This window comes from Aethalodelphis obliquidens, unplaced genomic scaffold (genome assembly GCF_003676395.1).
Source record: "Aethalodelphis obliquidens isolate GAN/ISIS:26980383/991018 unplaced genomic scaffold, ASM367639v1 scaffold20, whole genome shotgun sequence".
Classification (NCBI taxonomy): Eukaryota; Metazoa; Chordata; class Mammalia; order Artiodactyla; family Delphinidae; genus Aethalodelphis; species Aethalodelphis obliquidens.
The window spans coordinates 18,728,624-18,740,638 of NW_020837964.1; the positions used below are offsets into that span (position 1 = coordinate 18,728,624).

General features: G+C 43.0%; 1 protein-coding gene across 8 annotated transcripts in view; it reads left to right on the top strand.

The window, feature by feature from the left end:
- Positions 1-12,015, top strand: part of GFOD2 (Gfo/Idh/MocA-like oxidoreductase domain containing 2) — a 38,058-nt gene that overhangs the window by 14,204 nt on the left and 11,839 nt on the right. For 4 of the 8 annotated variants that reach the window (XM_027119547.1, XM_027119553.1, XM_027119554.1 and 1 more), the window contains exon 2: positions 9,555-9,641. The exons of the other annotated variants lie outside the window; for them this stretch is intronic. The gene's annotated coding sequence lies outside the window, so the exon portion shown is untranslated. The remainder of the gene's footprint in view (positions 1-9,554; positions 9,642-12,015) is intronic. 8 annotated transcript variants of the gene reach the window in all.

The window sequence follows — 12,015 nt, forward strand, 5'->3', positions numbered from 1 at the left end:
TACGCGGGCCTCTCACTGTTGTGGCCTCTCCCGTTGCGGAGCACAGGCTCCGGACGCGCAGGCTCAGCGGCCATGGCTCACGGGCCCAGCCGCTCCGCGGCATGTGGGATCTTCCCGGACCGGGGCACGAACCCGTGTCCCCTGCATCGGCAGGCGGACTCTCAACCACTGCGCCACCAGGGAAGCCCAACAACACCATTTTTTAAAAAGAGTTTTCTTTCCCCATTGAATTGATTTAATACTTTGGCTGAAAATCAATTGACTGCATTTGTGTGGCTTGTAGGGTAAATATACTATTACAAGGCAATAAGTTGGTCTGTAGAAATCCCTAATGACTTTTGAAGCCTGGCAGTGAAAAATAGAAAGCATAATTTGTAACTTAAAAATATATGTTACAAGGCAAAGTATTATAGATTTTTTAATAGCTTGGATGGAACTACCCCGGCTCCATCCATCTGTAAGCTTCTGAATAGCTTGATGATTCTAATAGCATCAGGAAGACAAAATTCCAGAACAAGTAATGACATTGAAAAAAAACCCTGAGGGCTTCCCTGGTGGCGCAGTAGTTAAGAATCTGCCTGCCAATGCAGGGTTCAAGCCCTGGTCCAGGAAGATCCCACGTGCCGCGGAGCAACTAAGTCCATCTACCACAACTACTGAGCCTGTGCTCTAGAGCCCGCGAGCCACAACTACTGAGCCTGCGTGCCACAGCTGCTGAAACCCACGCGCCTAGAGCCCATGCTCCGCAACAAGAGAAGCCACCGCAATTAGAGGCCTGCACACTGCAATGAAGAGTAGCCCCTGCTCGCTGCAACTAAAAAGAAAGGTCATGCACAGCAACGAAGACCCAGCGCGGCCATAAATAAATAAATAAATAAATTTATTTATTTAAAAATAAAAACCTGTCATTTGTACACCCATGTTCATAGCAGCATTGTTCACAGTAGCTAAAATGTGGAAGCTACCCAAGTGTCTACTGACAGATGAATGAATAAACAAAATGTGGTATGTGCATGCAGTGGAATATTATCCAGCCTTAAAAGGAAGGAAATTCTGACACATGCTACAACATGGGTGAGCCTTGAGGACGTTGTGCTAAGTGAAATAAGCCAGTCACAAAAGCACAAGTGTAATGTGGTTACACTTATATGAGGTACCTAGGGTAGTCAGACCCATATAGACAGAAAGTAGAACGGTAGTTACCAGGGGCTGGGGGGAGGGGGAATGGGGAGTTATCGTTTAATGGATATAGAGTTTTAGTTCTGCAGGGTGAAAAGAGTTCTATGGATGGGTGGTGGTGAGTGTGCACAATAATGTGAATGTACTGAATGCCACTGAACTGTACATTTTTAAATGGTTAAGATGGTAAATTTGATGTTATGTGTATTTTACCACAATTAAAATTTTTGAAAACCTAACTATACAAGTACAGAATATTAGGACATGTGCAAAATCCTACCATGTGTCAGGATAACATGGCTGTCTAAATTCTAAAATGAATGGAAGCAACAGGAGTGTAATATACAGGGAAGAAGGCCAGAATATGCTCAGGATATGGTGTTCAGTTCTGGGGCTGCATTTCAGGGGCATATTGACAATCTAGACAATGGACAAACCAGAGCAGCCTTAGCCAGCAGGATAGAGAATGTGAGGAAGGTCTGAGGGAATTAAGGGAGTTCGGTCTGTAAAGGAGTGTATCAGTTAGCTTTTGTGGTATAACAAACAACCTCAAAATTCAGTACCTTAAGACAAACATTGATTATTTCTCATGGTTCTTAGGGTGACCTGGGTGGTGGTTCTTGTCCAGGTAAGCTCAGCTAGAACTGGATAGCCTGAAATGATCTCAGTCAACTGGCAGTTGACTCACTGTCAGCTGGAGCAGAGGGAATGACTTGGTCACATGTTTCTTATGATCCATTAGGATGGCCTGGGCTCATTCACATGGTGATGCCTCCAGAGATCCCAGGAGTTGCAACAGAGCAAGCCTTAATGCACAAGTACTTTTCAAACCTCTTGTGTCATGTTGCTAATGTCCCATTGGCCAGAGCAAGTGACATGGCTAAGTACAGAGTCACTGTGCGAAGTGATTGACTACCCAAGGCATGAAACCAAGGAAGGGAATTATTGTGGCCATCTGCAAACAACCTAAGAAACATAGAGGAAACATGAGAGTTTCATTAGGAACATCACAGGTTGTTCCACAGTGTAGAAGTAAGACCAATGGGATGGAAGTTAAATGAGGGTAGACTTCATGTCAATCTGAAGTGGAACTTTCTGGCTAAAGTGGCCCCAGAAGAACAGAAGCGGACCACCAGTAAAAGGAGGGCCTTCCCATTGGATGTGTTGGAGAAGCTCTATGACCAGCCTTTCTGACCAACTCGGACCTGTTACATCATCTCCAGGAAGCCTTTTCTGCTTGCACACCACCTGGGGCCCATGTAGTTAATGGTGCTCTTCTCTGTGCCACACACAGTTTCCTGTTGCTCTATCATACCATATAACAAATGTGTTTACCTGCCTGTCTTGTTGATGAAATGGAGTTCCTTAAGGGCATGGATGACATCTGATTCACCATCTCAGTGCCAGTATCTGCAGGAAATTGTGTTCCATCCTCAGATTGCCTCCTGGTGGTCAGATGTATGTGGCAACTCGAGCCATAGAATCTGCATTTCAGGCAGAATGAAGGGGGAGGTGGGGGGGGAATATGCCCGACAACTGAGATTGCTGTCTTTTTAATTTATTTATTTTGGCTGTGCCAGGTCTTAGTTGCGGCACGCGGGATCTCTTTTGCGGCATGCAGGCTCTTTTTTTATTTATTTATTTTTATAAATTTATTTATTTTATTTTATTTTTGACTGCGTTGGGTCTTTGTGGCTGCGTGCGGGCTTCCTCTAGTTGTGGCGAGCGGGGGCTACTCTTTGTTGCGGTGCATGGGCTTCTTACCGTGGTGGCTTCTCTTGTTGCGGAGCACGGGCTCTAGGCATGTGGGCTTCAGTAGTTGTGGTACACGAGCTCAGTAGTTGTGGCTCATGGGCTCTAGAGCGCAGGCTCAGTAGTTGTGACGCACGGACTTAGTTGCTCTGCGGCATGTGGGATCTTCCTGGACCAGGGCTCAAACCCGTGTCCCCTGCATTGGCAGGCAGGTTCTTAACCACTGCGCCACCAGGGAAGTCCCCCAGGCTCTTTTTTTAGTTGCGGCGTGTGGGTTCTTAGTTGCAACGTGCGGGATCTAGTTCCCTGACCAGGGATCAAACCTGGACCCCCTGCATTGGAGTGTGGAGTTTTAACCACTGGACCACCAGGGAAGTCCCGCCCTATCTTAAAAGAACGTTTCCAGAAACTCTACCAAACTGTACCTTGTATTATTTGTCTTCCTAGACACACCTCTTTGCAAGGGAGGCTGGAAAATATAGGTTTTAGCTCAGCACGCTGAAACCCCCAACATTATAAACAAATTGTTGGTAGAAAAGGATTCATAGGCACCTTCTGCCCAGGGTCTGACCCCTACTTAAGCTGCCTAATGAATGAGTGACCTCTCTGAAGTTATGCACTAACGCCAGAGTTCCCAGAATCTGTGACTCTTCACCCGCACAGTGAGGTAGGGTGTTCTTTTTATCATAATCCTGGCTACCTTCATGACTATACGCTGTCACTTGGAGCTCCTGGCCTTATAACCCCTGGGATAGGGCAGGGATCAGCACCCCTTTTCTGTAAAGGGCCAGATGGTAAATATTTTAGGCTTTGTGGGCCATATGGTCTATGTTGCAGCTACTTTGCTGTCGTAGCACGTAGATAAAGGAATGGGTGAAACTGTGTTCCAGTAAAACTTTTTACAAAAACGGACTTCCCTGGTGGTCCAGCAGTAAAGAATCTGCCTTACAACGCAGGGGATGCAGGTTCAATCCCTGGTCAGGGAAGTAAGATCGCACATGCTGCGGGGCAACTAAGCCCGCGCAGCACAACTACTGAGCTTGCGTGCCTCAACTAGAGCCCATGTGCTGCAAACTACAGAGCCCACGCGCTCTGGAACCCGAGTGCCACAACTACAGAGCCCACACACCCTGGAGCCTGCACGCCACAACTAGAGAGCCCGCACACTGCAACTAAGACCCGATGCAGCCATAAATAAATAAATAATAAATTTTTTAAAAAAACAAAAAACAGGTGTCATATTGGATTTGGCCCACCTCTGTGATGGGGAGTGGGTCTCGTCCTGTGGTTTTGCAGAAGCTGTGGCTCCATGGGCTAGACATACAGAAGGTTAGATGATATTTAGCCAGTCTGGGAAGAACAGAATCCACAAATCCCAGGTTTGGCACGTGTCTCAACCGTCAGGCCTCATGGCTTCCCTGTTTCTCTTAATGATACTACAACTTCCCAGGCTTAGAACTTCAATATCAATTTTTAGGGGGTCACATTTTTTTAAAAATATAATTTACATACCAGTAAAATTGACCATTTTTAGTGTACAGTTCTATGAGTTTTGACAAATGCATATAGTCATATAACCACCACCATAGTCAAGATATAGAACAGTTCCTTCACCATTCCCCACCCCCAAAATTCCCTTGTGGCATTTTGTAGTCTCCTCAGGCCCCTGACCCCAATTCTTGGGAACCACTGATCTATTATTCTGCCCCTATAATTTGCCTTTTTTATTATATGATGTAAATGGAATCACGCAGTATGGAGCCTTTGGAGTCTAGCATCTTTCATCTAGCATATAATACATTTGAAATTCACCCACGTCATGGCGTGTATTAGTTCATCCATGTCGTGGCGTGTATTGGTAGTTCTTTTTTTATTGCCGAGTAGTATTCCATTACAGTAATATACTACCATTTGTTGATCCACTCACCAGTTGAAGGACATTTGTGTTGGTTCCAAGTTTTGGCAGTTACAAATAAAGCCAACATTAGACATTATAAAGTAAGCCTTCACATATGGGTTTTTGTGTGAACATAAGTTTTCATTTCTCTTGGTTAGTAGCTGGAAGTGGGATTGCTAGGTTGTATGCTGTGTATATTTAACTTAAAAGACGACACACTGTTTTCCAAAGTGGCTGTACCATTTTTCATTTTCACTAACCATGAACAGCTGCTTTATATCCTCGCCAGTTTTTGATATCAGATTTTCTGAATTTCACACATTCCAATAGGTGTGTAGTTGTAATAAATAAGTTTTAATTTGCATTTCTAATTAATGCAATTGAATAATCTCATGACTTGATATGTTGAATTATAGTAATTGATTTTAGAATATTGAAACAGCCTTACATTTTCTTGGTCATCATGCATTGTCCTTTTAACACATTGCTGGATTCAGTTTGCTAATACTTCGTTGAGGATTTTGTGCCTATGTTCATGCGGGATGTTGGTCTATAGTTTGGCGTCATTTTTGGCTTTTCCCTCTCCGCTCATAATCCCAGGTCCTATTGATAGCTGTCTGCTCCACTTCATTCCCTCCATCAGACCCTCCTTATCTCTTATTTTATATCTTAACTGGTTCTCTGTGTCTAGTGTCTCCTGAACTCTATTCCACCTACATCAAATTAAAAAAAAAGAAAATTCAGTACTTTGCTTTGTTTACTGTGTTAGTTAGGGTCCAGGCAGGACACAGCCCGCACATTCAGAGGGCTATTGAAAAGCCTTTAATGGAGAGATTATTTACGATGGTGAGTGTGGTAAGGGAAACCTACAAGGGATGGTGGCCCACCGAGGGACTGGCTACAGCTGATACTGTTACCACCTCAGGCACAGTGGGGGAAGGGAGGGGTACAGGACCCCAGCAAAATCTGTGGCTATGGGAGAGGGGTCCACCGTAGACACTGACCTGGGTCAAGGATCACAGCTCCTGCCAGAGCCACATGCTGGTAGGGAGAGAGGCAGAGAATGAATAGTGTAACCTTTCTTCCTGTGCTCTGATCTCCTCCTGAGATTGGCTGGACCCAGATGGAAGCCAGAGGGCCTAAAGCCCACGTGATATAGTTCTTAGAGACTGACCTTCTGATTCGTGGGGGACAGAGCAGAGTAGAGAGGGGATCAGGTGGCGAAGGTGGGACAGAGCAAAAGTACCGAGCACACCCACCAATCAAAGTCCAAACTCCTTAGATTAGCACTTGTGCCACCAGCTCTGGCTCCTACTCCCTTTCTGACTTGTTGCTCCCAAAGTTAAGACTGTGTCTTTTCATCTTTTTATCCGCTACAGTCTCCCTGTTGGGTCCCTCAATGAAGGTGTGATGTATGAACAGAGCATATTGGTTTGAATGGTGGAGCTGAGGCAAGCAGTCGCCAAGCCAGGGAGCAGAATGAACTTTCCTGGCTCATACTCATCGCTAAGGATGAGAGAAGAGTTGTTCCACACGTACAAGCCTCTGTTTTTACAGAGGCTCAGAGAAGCTCAGTAACCTGCTCCAGGTTTCACAACTAGTTGTGGCAGGTGTGTTACACAAAACCAGCTGTGGAACGCTGGAAGAGTTACCTAGCCACTCTAAGCTTCTGCTTTCCTCATCTATAAGACAGGGTTGCGTGGACTTGAAGGGATATACTGCACATTACACTAAACACTGCCTGGCCTATTGCACTCACTGCATATTAGCTTGGAATATTATCTTCATAGTCCTACACAGCTTTCGAAGAGGAGATAGCTAAGGCAGTCATACATAGCTTTAAAAAAAAAAAAAAAAGATCCATGTAGTGACTTACTATGGGCCAGGCCCTGTTTTAAATGCTCATGAATATTAACTCATTTAATCCTTAACTCCTCTATGAAGTACATACAGTTAACCCCATTTTACAGATGAGGAAACAGAGGCACAGAATGATTAAGAAACTTACCTGACGTTACCTAGTTGGTCAGTGGTGGAGCCAGGATCTGAGCCCAGGCAAGGTTGGCTGCAGATTCCATGCTTCTAACCTCTGTGCTGCCTTCCTCATAACCTATAGCCTTGTCAAACTATATATAGTCAGTCCTGTCAAGGCACTTTTCCCCCTCCATTCCTGACCAGCATATGATGATTGGAACGCATGTGAGCTAGGCAGGACTGGGTTTGTGGAGATCTTTGGAGGCACATGAAAGGTATGTACAAGGATGTTGGGGGCAAGCAATAGGACATGTTGGGGTGAGAAAGGGTAATCACTGAAATAAATGAGGAAAACCAGTTCTGTCTACTGGAGCAGGAAATACCTAGTCAAGCTTGCCTAGCTTCATGCCATCTGGCTTCCTCAGAGGCCAGCTCTTGCCCCTTTATTTATGGATGTTAATGAAGCTGCCCTTTGAGCCACTGTCAGTGAAACAGAGGTTATTAAAATCTCTTCTAATCCGTTCTGTTGTTTTAAGCCACCAGTGCAAATATACACCCAAATATAATTAGAGCATGAAGGAATGAGGTGTGAGAGAGGAAGAAGTGTGCCCTGGGCAGGAATTTAGAGAGGACACGGACATCCTTGCTTATGGTGGCTATGTCTCACTCACCTGACCCTTAGAGCTGTTGTAATGAATGACCCACAAAGTTTAAGCAGGATCTTACTGTGTAGTGCTACAAATTTTACACTCTCAAGCTCCCAGACTATCCATGACTTGTAAGTAACCCCCCAAAAACCTGTAAATGCAGGAAGTGACCAAAAAAGCTAAAGGGAGTTCAGGACATGAAAATTATAGAAGATAGTATGTGACTGACCTGTTCTCTAACTAGAAAGGAATCCTGTAAGGGCAAGAGAATTATCAGCAAAGAGGAAAGAGAGGTGGCTGAGAGGCCACGGACATTATTCACCATCAGAAAGAAAGATGGGACTTCCCTGGCAGTCCAGTGGTTAAGACTCTGTGCTTCCAATGCAGGGAGCACGGGTTCGATCCCCGTTTGGGGAACTAAGATCCCACGTAAGCTAGAACCCAATGGTAGAAATGGTAGAGTGCAGGGAACAAGCCAAGCTCCACAGCCCAGAGAGTAGAGACAGGAGGAGGCAGGAAGCTGACAGGGGTCTGGAGTTAGAGGCAGCTCAAGTCATGCTTATGTCCGTGGTTCACAAAGGCACAGGTGTCCTTCAGGTAGGATCAAGCAGTACTGTAGGATGCTGTACTGTGGGCTCTACAGGCAAACCAACCCGTAACAGAGATGTATACTTCGCACAGTACAGTTGTATCTACGGTAGAAGCAAAAGAGAAGCTGGATCTGAAAATGAAATTAAGAAAACAATTCCATTTACTATAGCATCAAATAAAATAAAATACTTAGAAATAAATTTAACATAAAAGTACTAACTTATACTCTAAAAACTACAAAACATTGTTGAAAGAAATTAGACATCCCATGTTCATGAATCAGAAAACTTAATATTGTTAAGGTGACAACAGTCCCCAAACTGATCTACAGATTCAAAGCAATCTCTACCAAAATCCCAGATTGACAAACTGATCCTAAAATTTATAGGAAAATACAAGGGTCCCATAATAGCCAAAATATTTAAAAAGAACAAAGTTAGAAGACTCACACTTACTGATTTCAGAACTTACTATAAGTTCAGGACAGATGTATAGACCAATGGAATAAAATTGAGAGTCCATAAATAAACCCATACATTTATGATCAACTGATTTTCGGTAAAGGTGCCAAGGTCATTCTGGGGGAAAGACTAGTCTCTTCAACAAATGGGGCCGGAACAACTAAATAACCAAATATAGAAGAATAAAGTTAATTAGTATACCGGGGACTTCCAAGTCTGCAGCACAAGCCCAGCTTTCTCTCCAGAGCTTCACACCCATCTATTCTAAGCTCCACAAAACCCACATGACCAAACCTGAACAGAAGCAATAAAGTAAGATGGTGAGAACATCTTACTTTACTGTACCTCCCAATTCCTTCCTTTCCCCCATCCCCTAATTTACCTTCTGTCTCCAAGGATTTGCCTGTTCTGAACATTTTATATAAATGGAATCATATGTGGCCTTCTGTGACTAGCTTCTTTCACTTAGCATAATGTTTTCAAGGTTCATCTGTGTTGTAGCTTGTATCAGTACTTCATTACTTGTTGTGGCTGAATAGTACTACTTTGTATGGCTATACCAGATTTTGTTTACCGATTCAGCCGTTGATGGACATTTGGGTTGTTTCTACTTTTTGGCTATTATGATTAATTCTCCTGTGAACATTCGTGTACAAATTTATATGTTAATATGATCTAAAAGGGGCTCAATAAACAACTATTCCCCACTGTTTAATTCTCCCAGAAAGAAAAAATACACTCATCATCTGTTACTCTGAAGCCATTGTTTTCATCTTGAGTAACTGTCTCCCCAACTTTTAACTGGTTTATAGCTAGTAATTTTACAGAGCGTTCTTCTTACTAGGTTATCTAGGTAAGTGTTTCGAAACTCATCTCTTTTGGAGATAACCCTTGAAAGTGACCCTACCCAAAGCTAGACCTGTCTTGAGACTTCTGGATCTTGCAGGGCCTTGTAAGTCATACTAAAGCATCTGGACTTCATACTGAGTCCAATGGGAAGTCACTGACGTGTTTAAAAAGGAAGGGAGTGATGTGATTCCTTTTGCATTTTAGAAAGATCTCTGCAGTATGAGGAATGGATGAAGGAAGGAAAGAATGGAAGCAAGAGAGATCAAGTAGAAGGTTGTTGCAGTCATCCAGGTGAGTGGTGCTGGGGGCTAGACTAGGGCAATGGCAGAGGGGATATCAAAGAAGGGGTAGATTTAAGACATAATAAAGAGGGAGGATCAACAAGACTTGATGATGAGTTACCTGTACAGGTAAGGGAATAAAGAGATTGTGATGCTGGCCAGCTTTCTGAGTTGAGGAACTGAGTTGATGATGGTGACATACCAAGAGACAGAGAATACAGGAAGAAAATGTGTGAGGAAAGGTTTATGATAATTATTAAATGCTGACTGTATACTAGATACTTCACTGGGCACTTACAACCGGACCTCATTTAATCTTCAAAAAACCCCAGGAGCTAAACAGCATTAGACCTGCTTTTCCCATGAAAAACATTGCATTCAGCTAGGAAGTGGTGAGGCCAGAATTTGAACCCAGATGTCCTGGATGCCTTCACTTTGTGTGTTCTCATCATCTTACTTTACTGCTTCTGTTCAGGTTTGGTCGTGTGGGTTTTGTGGAGCTTAGAATATATGGGTGTGAGGCTCTGGAGAGAAAGCTGGGCTTGTGCTGCAGATTTGGAAGTCACTGGTATACTAATTAAAGCCTGGGACATGAGTAGGAAAAAGAATATGTGGAGCAAGAAGAGAAGAGGACACCTCTGACAGAACCTCGAGAAGTTCAACATTGAAGGAGCTGAGGATAAGAGCAGGGGAGCCTGAAAGTAGTGCTCAGAAATGACCAGAAAGGTGGGGGGATGGCATGGATGGGGAAGGAAGAGATGTCTATGTCGCTAGTGCTCACAGTTGGGGAAGGCGGTAGTTAATTATTATGGATTTACAAAAGGAATGCCATGTCTCCATTAAACTGACAAATAGATTGACTGATCTGTGAGGAGATGCAAGTAAAGCAATGTTACGTGGATAAAAGTAGAACAGCATTTGGATATCCAACATTTGGATACAACTTTTTAAAAATTGTGATTTGCAGAAAGTAGTCAGATTTTTTTAAAAGATAGACTTTTTTTAAAAGTTAGACTAAGGGACTGTAAGGTGTTTATAAAATTATTATTTAAAATGGTACAGGACCTTGGGAGTTCCCTGGCAGTCTAGTGGTTAGGACTTGGCACTTCAACTGCCGTGGGCCCGGGTTCAATCCCTGGTCGCAGAACTAAGATCCCACAAGCTGCGTGGCTTGGCCTAAATAAATTAATTAATTAATTAAAAATAAAGTAACTAAATAAAATGGTACAGGACCTGTGGAAAACAGTATGGCAGTTCCTCATAAAATTAAAAACAGATTTACCATATGATCCAGCAATTCCACCTCTGGGTATATACCCAAAAGAATTGGAAGCAGAGTCTGGAAGAAGTATTTGTACACCCATGTTCATAACAGCATTATTCATAGTAGCTAAGATGTGGAAGCTATCCAGGTGTTCATGTACAGATGAATGCGTAAGCAAAATGTGGTATATACATACAATGGAATATTATTCAACCTCAAAAAGGGAGGAAATTCTGACATAAGCTACACCATGGATGAACCTTGAGGACATGCTAAGTGAAATAAGCCAGTCACAAAAGGATAAATGCTATAGGATTCCACTTATATAAGGTACCTACAGTAGTCAGATTCATAGAGACATGGTGGTTGCCAGGGGCTGGGGGGAGGGGTTGAAATGAGAAGTTATTGTTTAACGGGGACAGAGTTTCAGTTTTGCAATGTGAAAAGAGTTTTGGAAGTAGATGATGGTGATGGTTACACAACGGTATGAATGTACGTAATACCACTGAGCTGTACACTTAAAAATGGTTAAGGTAGTAAATTTTATGTGTATTTTACCACAGTAAAATAAGAACCAAAAAAAAAAGTGATGGTGACATAGCCTCATCCCTACAGTCTGATTCAGTGGGTCTGGGGTCACCAGTGACTCTATACACAGCTAGTGTGAGGACCACTGGTTTAGCTGAGGGAGTGCTGTGTGGAGAAACCTGAACCCTGCACACACCTAAATCTCACTGTGGTTTCCAAGCAGACTTTTGTTTGGTCTCGTTCTTTATTTCATTTTATAAACCCTTGTGATCAGAAGGAAGAACTCCATAATAAGTAAGAAACATTCATTGTAGAAAATTTAGCAAAGTTCAGAAAACAAAAATCATCCACAATCCCATCAATGTGAGTAATAATTATTAAATTCAGGTCCTTCTGTTATGTCCTCTGTATGGAGTATGGTTATTGATAGAGATATCCTTTATAGTCTCATACATATATACACCTTTTGTGCTTTTTCTGGTTTTGTTTTAAACGAAATTGTTATCATCCTTCACATACTGTTTTCTGTCTTTTCAGTGAATACATGGTGATGTCTTTCAGGTCATTGAGGGCCTTCTACTCATGATTTTCA